Source organism: Hypanus sabinus, chromosome 17 (assembly GCF_030144855.1).
Source record: "Hypanus sabinus isolate sHypSab1 chromosome 17, sHypSab1.hap1, whole genome shotgun sequence".
Classification (NCBI taxonomy): domain Eukaryota; kingdom Metazoa; phylum Chordata; class Chondrichthyes; order Myliobatiformes; family Dasyatidae; genus Hypanus; species Hypanus sabinus.
Genome location: NC_082722.1, coordinates 74613881 through 74626297, shown reverse-complemented (window position 1 = coordinate 74626297; position 12417 = coordinate 74613881).

The window sequence follows — 12417 nt, the reverse complement described above, 5'->3', positions numbered from 1 at the left end:
TTTAGTATAAATAATTAAAGATGCAATTCTAACATTGTAGAGGCTGTTTTTTAAATCTCACACAAAATTGTTACCATAGCAGTGGTAAGCTATTGCTCGACTGTTATGATGCTGGTGTTTCTTTGCCATGTTCTTTTAGAACTATGGTCTTCCTTCTTTAGACTAAAAAAGCATTGAATATTAACTATCCACAACAATGTTCTTTTTGATTCATAATGCTGGTGCAATATGATGGTTAATTTCTGACTTTTAATACGCTTAGATGGTACCTGTTGAAGTGGTCACTGAGCGTATGTGGCCTTCCGCTGCTGTTGCACATCTACTTCACGGTTCAATGTGTGTCACATTCAGAGATGCTCTTCTGCACATTGTTGTAACACGTGGTTATTTGAGTTACTGTTGCCTTCCTGTCACCTTGAACCAGTCTGGCCATTCTCCTCTGACCTCTTGCATTCACAAGGTGTTTTTGCGCACAGAACTGCTGCCCACTGGATGTCTTTTTGTGTTTTTTTCTGCATCATTCACTACAAACTCTGGAAACTATTGTGCATGAAAGTCCCAAGAGCTCAGCCGTTTCAGAGAAACTCAAACCACCCTTTCTGTCAACAAACATTCTACAATCAAAGTCACTTAAATTATATTTCTTCCCGAGTCTGATGTTTGGTGTGAAAAATGGTGTCAACTCCATATCTGCATGAGTTATAGAGTCATAGAAAAAGAGAATACAGAAAGAGGTCCTTTGGCCCATCTAATCGGTGCTGAATCACAATCTGCCTAGTCCCATTGACCTACACCCTATAGCCTTCCATGTCCATCCCATACATGTGTCTATCCAAATTGCTCTTAAAAGTTGAAATCAAAGCTGCATCTAACCACTTTTACAGGCAGCTTGTTCCACACTCTCACCACCACCTGAGTGAAGATGTTTCTCCTCATGCTTCTCTTAAACATTTCACCTTTCACCCTTAACCCATGACCTCCCATTCCAGTCTCACGCAATCTCAGTGGAAAAAGCTTGCTTGCATTTGCCCAATCTGTACCCCTCATAATTTTGTATATCTCTATTAAATCTCCCTTCAATCTCCTATACTCCAGGAAACAAAGACCTAACCTAGCTATCCTTGCCCTATACCTCAGGTCCTCAAAGCATCCTTGTAAATTTTAACTGCACCTTTTCAATCTCATTAGCATCTTTCCAGTAGGTCAGTCACCAGAATGCTTTTATGCATTGAGCTTCTGCTGCATGATTGCCTGAATAGGTATTTTCATTAACAAGCGGTTCTGCCACAGATGGCTGAACACAGAATATTACAGTGCATTACAGGCTCTTTGGCCCATGATGATATGCTAAACTTTTAACCTATTCAAATATCAACCTAAACTTTCTGTTCTGTACAGCCCTCCATTTTTCTTTCATCCATCTGCTTGTCTAAAGGTTTCTAAAGTGGCCCTAGTGCATCTGATTCTCCCACCACCCCGGCAACATTTCTGTACTCATGCCACATTCAGGCTGGAGGTGGTGCTGCCCTCGCCCAGTGCTCACTTGGCAGAAGACAAGCTGTGTTGTGGTCGACTGCAGATTTCTGCAGCACTCATGCAGTCAGGGTCTGGCACTAGGTTTATGTGTGTGGCTGTATTTTACTGATATCTTACACGTGCTTGCTATCATGTATTTGCAACTATGTGTGCTTTGTACTAGGTATGACTGTTGGTACTGTGTCTTGCACCTTGGTCCTGGAGTAAAGCTATCTTGTTTGTATTCATTGGTATTCAAGTCTGGTTGAATGATAATTAAACTTGAATTGAAGTGTTTCATGCCTTTTGATAGATACAGTAAGCAAGATTGTTAAATGTTCAAATCAAATTCCTCTTCAAATATGTTTTGTTGAATCAACTTCTATTTCAGGAGACTTTCCTAAAACTACCAACAAGCGACTCGTTTTGTCCTGTGAATGGTTTGATGATTGTTCAGTGATTCCTGTGTGAGGATCTATACTGAACTTTAATTCACTGCTGTCCAGCAATCATGAAGCAATTAGAATGATTCCATATGAAGTGTGGTAGAAATCCAGAATCCTCAGTGTCCCAAAGTCTGCAGGAAGTCAATTGGAGCAGTGAGGGCTGGGTTGAATAATGTTTGTTGTCTCAGGATGTTGGGAGATATGGAAACTAAATGGGTAATGATCCGACTGAGTACAGAATGTGTAATATATGGATTTCTTTCTTTAGGGCAATGATCCCCCTTAGCACTATGTATGAATTGTTGTCTACACATACATATTAATCTGTGTCTATGTTCACCTCCTGATCAGTTGTCTGCGCATGCACATTGTGATGCACATGCTCTTTCTCTCTCGCTGCAGTCTGAATACACCAGTTAAAGCCATCTCCAACATGTGTGCTTTTATTTAATATATATACTGTAGTTGTGCACAGATACAACAAACTGGTGACGAGTATGAACCTGAAAGTTAGAAAATATTGTGGACTGCGCCGACAGTTACAGGACAAAACAGCGAGAGTTAAACATCACGAGAACGTCATCACAGATGCTAACAAAAGTGTGAGTACAGTGAAAGACTTGCTGAATTTAAAGTGAAAATAATGTGGCGATGGCTTCAGTCGGGAAAGTTGATGAATTTGATAGTGCTAAACTGAGTGTCATATATTGAGAGGGTGGAACTGTATTGTAATGTGAAAAATATGGAGGAGCGAAAGGAAGCCCATACGCTTCTTAGATTAATGGGCCCAATAACATACAGTCTCTTGCACAACCTAGTAACCCCTGAAGAGCCAGCAAGTAAGCTGTTTGATGAAATTGTTACAATTTTACAAAATCACTTGAGCCCTAAACCACTGGTAATAGCTGAGAGATTTAGATTTTACAAAAGGAACCGGTCAATAGATGGAAGCATTTCTGAATACAAGGCAGAACAGCACAACCTTTCCCAGTACTGTGACTTTAGAGGTAGACTTTAAGATGCATTAAGGGACAGGCTTGTACGTGTCATGAATAGTCAAAACACTCAAAAGAGGCTACTGCCAGAAAGAGACCTAGCCTTAGAGAAAGCCTTGACATTGTAATATTTTTAGAGTCGGCAGCAAAGAATGTAGCAGAATTACTGAAAGGAAGGTTAGTATGTGAAATGCACAAAATGTCCCTCAATGGTGCAAAAAGCAAAAATTTATTGATATGGCAAATACACCTGTAATGCAAATGACTATCAGTTCAAATAAAAAGTCGGCAGAAAATGTCACAGATAAGGCCATTTAGAGTTCGCGTGCAAGGCAGACAAAAAGCACAATGGAGTGAGAAGTCTCAAACACAAAACTAAGCAAATGCTTAAGGTTACCGAATGTAAAACGGAATCTGACAATATGGAGTTTGATGAAGTTTCTTGTCATTACAAGAAGTGCATAGTATAACTGAAGCAGGTCACAAAATCAGCCGGATCACAATAGAAGTGTCCAGTGTAAAATTTAAAATGGAACTGGCTACAGGGTCAGATTTATCCATAATTCCATAGCTGACTACAACAGACTGTTTTTGAAATACTATGAGAGAAGACCTCAGTGATGCTAAAGACCTACACAGGGAAAGAAGTGTTTCCCAAAGACAAGCTGAAAGTAAATGTAAAGTATGGAGGCCAAACACAACAGTTAGAGCTTTATGTATTGAAAAGGGGAGGGTCAGTGCTTCTCAAACATGCATGATTGAGAAAAATCTGCCTAGATTGGCACTCAATCAAAATACTTAGTGTGGCATCAAAAGGCAACAGCTGACCAAATCATAGCATTAACCAGAAAGTGACACAGCTGATTAATGTTAATGAGTAGACATTTCAGAAGGGGTTTGGTAAACTCAAAGGCATGAAGGCCAGAAATGAACTGGATGAAACAGCAACATCAAGATTCTATAAAGCGTATCCGGTGCTTTACACACTTTGTACTAAAGTGGTTGCTGAACTGCAGAGCTTGAAGGTGTCTGGAATTCTCTCCAAGGTTGAGTGAAGCAATTGGAACATGCCTGTTGCCTGGTAATCAAGAAAGGGAAGGTCAGAGTCATTTGCATATGTGCTGATTACAAGGTGAGCATCAGGCCAGTGCAGCATACTGTGCAGTGTCCTCTACTATGAATAGAAGACATTTTTGCATCTTTGGCAGGCAGAGAGAGGTTTTCAAGGATTGACTTGTCATAAGCCTATCTGCAAATGGCGATTGAGGAGTCAAACAGGAAATTCCTCACAATCAACACTCACAAGGGTCTGTTCCAGTATAATCGTCTCATCCTCAGAGTTGTATCACCCCCAGCAATTTGGCAAAGAGCAATGGACCAAGTGCAGGAAAACAATGTTACTCTGGTGACGTCATCATGATTGGCAAAAATAATGGAGCACCTCCAGCACATTGGTAACGTGCTGACCAGACTGAAAGAGTATGGTCTACATGCAAAGAAAGAGAAAGTTGAGTTTTTCAAGAATGAAATCTCATATTGGGGATATGTCATTGACAAATTGGCTTACATTAGTCACAAGAGAAGAATGGAACAGGTACCCAAATCAGAAAATGTGTCACATCTCTGGTCATACTCGGGCTTTGTACATTACTACCACTGGTTTCTCCCAAGCATTGCTACAAAGTGGGAATGGTCAGAAAGGTGTGAAAAAGCAGTCAAGGAAACAAAGGGACTAATAACAGTTGATCAGCTGCTCATCCATTATGACCCATTTCTGCCCATCAGACTGCCTTGTGATGCATCCCCATAGGGCATTAAAGCTGTTTTGTCACATAGTAAGGCAGTGGATGTAGTCTATATGGACTTCAGCAAAGCCTTTGACAAAGTTCCACATGGAAGGTTAGTTAAGAAGGTTCAGTCGTTAGGTATTAATGCTGGAGTAATAAAATGGATTCAACAGTAGCTAGATGGGAGATGCCAGAGAGTAGTGGTGGATAATTGTTTATCGGGATGGAGGCCGGTGACTAGCGGGGTGCCTCAAGGATCTGTTTTGGGCCCAATGTTGTTTGTAATATACATAAATGATCTGGATGATGGGGTGGTAAATTGGATTAGTAAGTATGCCGATGATACTAAGTTAGGAGGTGTTGTGGATAATGAGGTGGGTTTTCAAAGCTTGCAGGGAGATTTATGCCAGTTAGAAGAATGGGCTGAACGTTGGCAGATGGAGTTTAATGCTGAGAAGTGTGAGGTTCTACATTTTGGCAGGAATAATCCAAATAGAACATACAGGGTAAATGGTAGGGCATTGAGGATTGCAGAGGAACAGAGAGATCTAGGAATAACACTGCATAGTTCCCTGAAGGTGGAGTCTCATGTAGATAAGGTGGTGAAGGCGGCTTTTGGAACGCTGGCCTTTATAAATCAAAGCATTGAGTACAGAAGTTGGAATGTAATGTTAAAATTGTACAAGGCATTGGTAAGGCCAAATTTAGAATATTGTGTGCAGTTCTGGTCACCGAATTATAGGAAAGATATCAATAAAGTAGAGAGAGTGCAGAGACGATTTACTATGATGTTACCTGGGTTTCAGCACTTAAGTTACAGAGAAAGGTTGAACAAGTTAGGTCTCTATTCATTGGAGCATAGAAGGTTGAGGGGGGATTTGATCGAGGTATTTAAAATTTTGAGAGGGATAGATAGAGTTGACGTGAATAGGCTGTTTCCATTGAGAGTAGGGGAGATTCAAACGAGAGGACATGATTTGAGAGTTGGGGGCAGAAGTTTAAGGGAAACACGAGGGGGTATTTCTTTACTCAGAGAGTGATAGCTGTGTGGAATGAGCTTCCTGTAGAAGTAGTAGATGCTAGTTCAGTTGTGTCATTTAAGGTAAAATTGAATATGTATATGAACAGGAAAGGAGTGGAGGGTTATGGGCTGAGTGTGGGTAGGTGGGACTAGGTGAGATTAAGAGTTCGGCACGGACTAGGAGGGCCAAGATGGCCTGTTTCCGTGCTGTGATTGTTATATGGTTATATTGTTATTATGAAAGAAGATGGATCTGAACGTCTGATTGCATCAAGATCACTGACAAATGTGGAACACAACTATGCACAGATCAATCAAAATGCTTTTGGTCTAGTAAGGGGAAAAAAGAGGTTCCACCACTACATCTACGGACAAAAGTTCACACCACTGGCAGATCACCTGCTCTTTGTGTCTATTTTCAATCCCAGGAAGGGAATTCCAGTGATGACCGCTACCCGGTACAATGTTGAGCACTATTCCTAGGAGCTCATTCTAATGACAAAGAGTTCAAGGTTACCAAACAAAACACCGATGCCAATGGATTGTCATGTCTTCCACTAATGGCAACTGAAGAAGAAAATTCTTCATACTGTGACGCAACAGAAGTATTCCGCACCACATTGGAGGACCAGTTGCCAGTAACAAACAACAAAGGGAAACAAGGAATAACACAGCATTTTTAAAGGACTATGATATCACCATGGTAATATTCCAGAGATTTTAGTGAGACAAAACCAACTGGCTGCATGTCAAAGAACACAAATAAGTGGATCTTGTGTTGTGGTTCCCTCCAAACTGCGCACCAGAATGTTAGAAAATCTGTATGAAGGACGCAGTCAAGTTGAAGAGTCTCACCCAGAACTATGTGTGGTGGCAGGGAACAGTTCAAAGACTTGGCCAAAAATGTCAAAACGCACTCCCACAGGCACTGTTACGCCCCGTGGGAGCGGCCATCATCACCTTGGCAAAGAGTATATATTGACTTTGCTGAGCCACTCATGGACTCCATGTTTCAGATTGCAGTGGATGTTCACTCAAAATGTCTGGAGGTTATACCGATGAAGTCAATCACCTCAACAAAGACTGTCTCCACTCTAAGGCAACATGAGTGAATCTGCAGATGCTGGAAATAAATCAGAAACACAAAATGCTGGCAGAACTCAGCAAGCCAGACAGCATCTCTGGGAGGAGGTAGTGACGATGTTTCGGGCTGAAACACTTCATCAGCAGTGAAGTAACATGGGATGGTCAAGGGGATAGTCCTTAGTCTCTGCTCTAAGGATTATCTTTGCCAAAAATGGCTTACCAGAGCAAATTAGGAGTGACAATGGACCACAATACATGTCATAAGAGTTCAGACTATTCATGAAGAAAAATGACATCAGGCATTTTAAGTCAGCTCCTCACTACCACCGAGCAATGAATGAGTACACTGAAAGGTTTATCCAAACATTCATTAAAGTGATTGGACAAGGAGGACGTTTCTCTGCAGCACAAAGTGGACAGCTTCCATTTTGTGTATTGGAACTCTGTTCATGTGATGACAAATCAAACATCTGCAATGCTGTTCATGAGCAGGAATCTGAGAACTTGCATAGACCACCTGAAACCAGATCTACGGGGGTGGGGGGGGGAGTAGGTACAGAAGGAACAGCTCAGCCAGTTGCCAAGTGAAGCCGCAAGGAGCTTTGAGATTGGACAGGAAATCCAAGAAGACAAGTGGACACTTGGTAGAATAGTTACAAGAAATAGACCACTGATGTAAACTGTGGAATTTGGACATCAGACAAGGAAACAGCATGAAGACCAGGTACTGGGTGCTCAACTGTAGAACACACTTGAGTTAATTGCATCCAAAAAGGCGGACATATTACAGTTACTGGACTTGCCTCTCAGAGATGATGTCACTGACTGCAACATGACGCCGGACACCAAGGACGTTGTCTTTGACATTTACCAAACTTGATGCCACTCCACAGGTTCTGAGGTACAATGAGAACATTATCATTGACAAGACACCTTCCAAACCTGATGCTGCTCCACAGACTCCAGAGGTACTATCCTGTAAGAAACAGAGAGCCACCCTAAAGACTGAATCTTCAGAACTGTGAAATTATGGACTGTTATTGTGAAAGCATGTTTATTTGAAATATAAGTTTATGAAAGGGAAATTGTAGCATTAATCTAAAGGGGAGGAAGTGTAATGTATGGATCTATTTCTTTTAGGGAAATGACTTCCCTTAGCACTGTGTATGGATTGTTGTCTACGCATGCATACTTATCTGTTGCTCTGTATATGCACCGTTTTCGACACATGCACTTTATTCTCTTTCTCACTGCAATATGAATACACTAGTTAAAGCCATCTCCCACATGCATGCTTTTATGTAATTGATATGTAGTTGTACACAGACACAACCGAATGGATTTATCAGATTGAGTCATTCATTTTTGTTCCATGTTCCTAGCACCTTTAAAGTATAAAATAGAAATTATTTCAGGCACAAATGCTTCTGGGCATCAGCATCTCAGAAAGTTTATCCTGGGCTTAGCATATTGATACAATCATGAAGAAGACATGCCAGTGGCCATACTTTATTAGGAGTTGGAGGAAATTTGGTATGTTGTCAAAGGCGGTCGTAAGTTTTCATAAATGTATGGTGGAAACTGGAGAGTATTCTGAATGAAATTGTGTCAACCTTTCACCTACTCTGCAATCAATCTAATACATCCCTCTTACAACATCCATAAGCCACTGTCTTTCTGTCATCTTTGTTTCTAAGAATCTCTTAATTATCCTATTGTATTAGCCTCTACCCCCACCCTGGCAGTGCATTCCAGGCATCCACCATTTTCTATGTAAAAAAAACTGTATCTGGCATCTCTACTAAACTTTCCTCACTCACCTTAAATGCCTGTCATAGAGTCATAGAGAAGTACAGAACAGAAACAGGCCATTCGGCCCATCTAGTCCATGCCAAATCATTTAACTGCCAACTCCCATCAACCTGCACTAGGACTACAGCCCTCCATACCCCGACGATCCATGCATCTATCCAAACTTCTCTTAAATGTTGAAATCAAGCTTGCATGCGCCACTTATCATGGCAGCTCGTTCCATACTCTCACCACCCTCTGAGTGAAAATGTTTCTCCTCATGTTCCCCTTAAAGTTCTCATATTTGACCCTTAACCCATGACTTCTGGTTGTAAACTCACCCAAGCTCGGTGGAAAAGCCTGTTTGAACTCACCCTATGTTCAGCCGTCTTTATTTTGTATACCTCTATCAATCTTCTATGTTCCAAGGGATAAAGTCCGAAACAATTTAGCTTTTTTTATAACTCAGTCCTCCTGAACTGACAACATTCTTGTAATTTTTTTTCTGTACTCTTTCAAACTTATTTATTTCTTTCCTCTAGTATTGGCCTTGGTCACCTTGGAATACTAAATTCTAATTGGTACTTGGTTTATTAATGACACATGTTCTGAGACACAGTGAAAAGGTTTTGTTCGCAAGCCCTCCAGGCACATCATTCTGTGTGAAAGCACAAGATAATACAAAAGAGAAGAAAACAGGAAGCAGAACATAGTTGCCTGGTAAGTGGAGGCAGACAAATATATTGCAAGGGTCAACACAAAGTAGGTTGAGAAATCAAGAGTTCATTATTAGCATAAATAATAGTTAAAGAGTTTTTTAACAGTGGAATAGAAGCTGTCCTTGAGCAGTGTGATATGTGTTCTTAAGATTTTGAATCTTCTGCCCAGAGAAGAAAAATCTTTGCAGCAACTCCCTTGACAAGACATCTTGGAATCTTTGTGTTTCAATAAAATCATCTCTCCTTCTTCTGAATGGGTTTGACCTACATAATGTTCCCTCAAGAGACAGTGCCTACATTATGAGCATTAACCCAAAAATCTTTGCAGAGCAACGTTCAATGCAAGCATTGCCTCTTTAAATAAGGAAACCACAATAGCACAGAGCGCGAAGACTTGTATAATTTCTTTCCAGCCTTTGGTTAAAATAATATATAGGCACTTAAGTTAAAGTTTCAAGTACAGTCTTGTAAAGGAATATTGCAAAGGATCACCATGACCAGACAGGAATCTGTCTTTGCCATGGTAACAAAGCATTGTCTGAAATTTATGAATCAGAGAGAACCTCAAGCTTTTTTAAAATATCAAATCACTTTGGTACATCATCGTGTGTAACTACATCTGACGTTAGATTGTCCCTGCAGTGAAAACATTGCTTCAAGTAGTTCATTCCCACCGCAAATGTCTGATACCAGTGGTTTATCCTTTCATTAACAGTATGTTCACATAGATTTAATGTAGTTGAATTTCATTCCTCCCTCAAAAACTCAGCTCGCACATTTCTGCAAATTCATGGCACAATAGGAGGTGATGCCCATGTCAAACAACAAAAAGCTTTCAAACTCATCCTCCTACGAACTCTCCATGCGCTGGTAGACTGCTCATCTGTTCGTTAACGGATTCGTTAACTGCAATCAATATTTCTACCACAGAAGCCTTAATGAAATGGAACACTCTCGACCCAAAACCTCAACGCTATATTCCTGTCCACAGATGCTGCCTGGCTTGCTGAGTTCCTCCATTATTTTGTGTGTTGCTCATTCGTACCATGTTTCAGACCCACCAAATGAATGGATATAACAGCCTATACTATTCCCCACTTCTCATCCTTGAATCAATTATCTTAGACCTTCTTCCACTCTAGTACTGAGTTTTGAGTCATGGAGTCATACAGAATAGAAACAGACCTTTCTGCCCATTCAGTCCTTGCACCACCAGCACCATTCCTTTTCTTATTATCTTTTGCATCAGAAGAAACCTGTCACAATGAGGCCACCCTCAGGGTGAAGGAGCAACATCTTTTATTCTGTTTGCGTAGCCTCCAACTTGATGGTATGAATATTGATTTTTCCTTCTGGTAAAAATTAATTCCCCTCTTCTTCTATTTCTGTTTCTGGCCTCTTACCTCCTCACCTGCCTATTACCTCCTCATGGGTTCCCTCCTCCTTCCTTCTCTCCTTGTGATCCACTCTCCTCTTTGATCAGATTCATTCTTCTCGAGCCCTTTACCTTTCCTGCCCACCTGGCCTTTATCTCCTTCCAGCTATCTTCCTTCCCCTCCCACCAACTTTTTATTCCCCCTTCCTTTCCAGTCCTGATAAAGGGTCTCAGCCCAAAACGTCAACTGTTTATTCATTTTCATAGATGCTGCTTGACCTGTTGGGTACCTCCAGCATTTTGTGCATTGTTTTGGAATTCCAGCATCAGCAGAATTTCTTGTGCTTATTATCTTCCCCTCTTGTCACTCATCATCTAGTTATGTTCCTTCCCTCACCCACCAATTTCCATCCGCCTATTGTCTTTCCCTTATGCAATTTCACATCACCTTCCCAACTTATTAGTTCCCATCATTTTCCGCCCTCCTATTTCTCCATTAATCCTCTCTTATCCTTTTATGCTACCTCTTCCCTCCTCCCTACCAGGAATCATCCATTATCACCCCCTCCCTGCCTGATCTATCACCTAGCTGTCACCTACCAGCCACCACCTCCTGTCTCCACTCCTCCTCCATCCCCACCTGCCCATCGTTGGTTTTCTTATAGAAACATAGAAAACCTACAGCACAATACAGGCCCTTCGGCCCACAAAACTGTGCTGAACATGTCTCTACTTTAGAGATTACCTAGCGTTACCCATAGCCCTCTATTTTTCTGAGCTCTATGTACCTGTCCAGGAGTCTCTTAAAAGACCCTATCATATCCACCTCCACCACCGTTGCCAGCAGCCCATCACACGCTCTCACTACTCTCTGAGCATAAAATTTACCCCTGACATCTGTGGCAGAAGTCTGACAACAGTGGGGAAGAAGTTGTTCTTGAGTCTAGTTGTCTGGACTTTCAAGCTCCTGTGTCTTCTCCCAGAACACAGAAGAGAGAAAAGGGAATGGCTGGGGTGGCAGTCCCCCTTGATGATACTGTTAGCTTTCCTGATGCAATTGCCATAAAGTTGGCTAATTAATCAAACAGCCTGCACATTTTTAGGATGTGGCAGGACATCCCACACGATCACAGGGAGAATATGCAAACTCCACACAGAAAGCACCGGAGGTCAGGTTTGAACATGGGTTGTTAAGGCTATGTGACAGCAGTTCTATTTACTGCCTCACTGCCCTGTCTAGTCACTGATAAGCCCTCTCTGATTATCCTGTCAAGACCTCTCATATTTTAGGTAACTAATTAAATCTCATCTCTCTCTCTCCCCTGTACCATGTTAAACATGTTCAGCTTAAACGGTCTCTCCTTATAATCAAAATCCTTCAAACTTGGTCCCTTTCTCAAAAATCTTCTTAGAATCAGCTTTATTGTACATAGCGCTTGGGTGGGGACCAGTGACTCAGATTCATTTACTTATCACACGTACATCAAAACATACAGTACAGTGAATTGCATCTTTCCTGTTAACAAACTAAGAATGACTCTAAGGTTCCAGGGGACCAGACATGGACTGATTAGGGATAGTCAACATGGCTCTGTGTGTGGTAAGCTGTGTCTGACCAAATTTATAGAGTTTTTTGAGGAATTTACCAGGAAAGTTGATGAAGGCAAGGTGGAGTGGTGAAT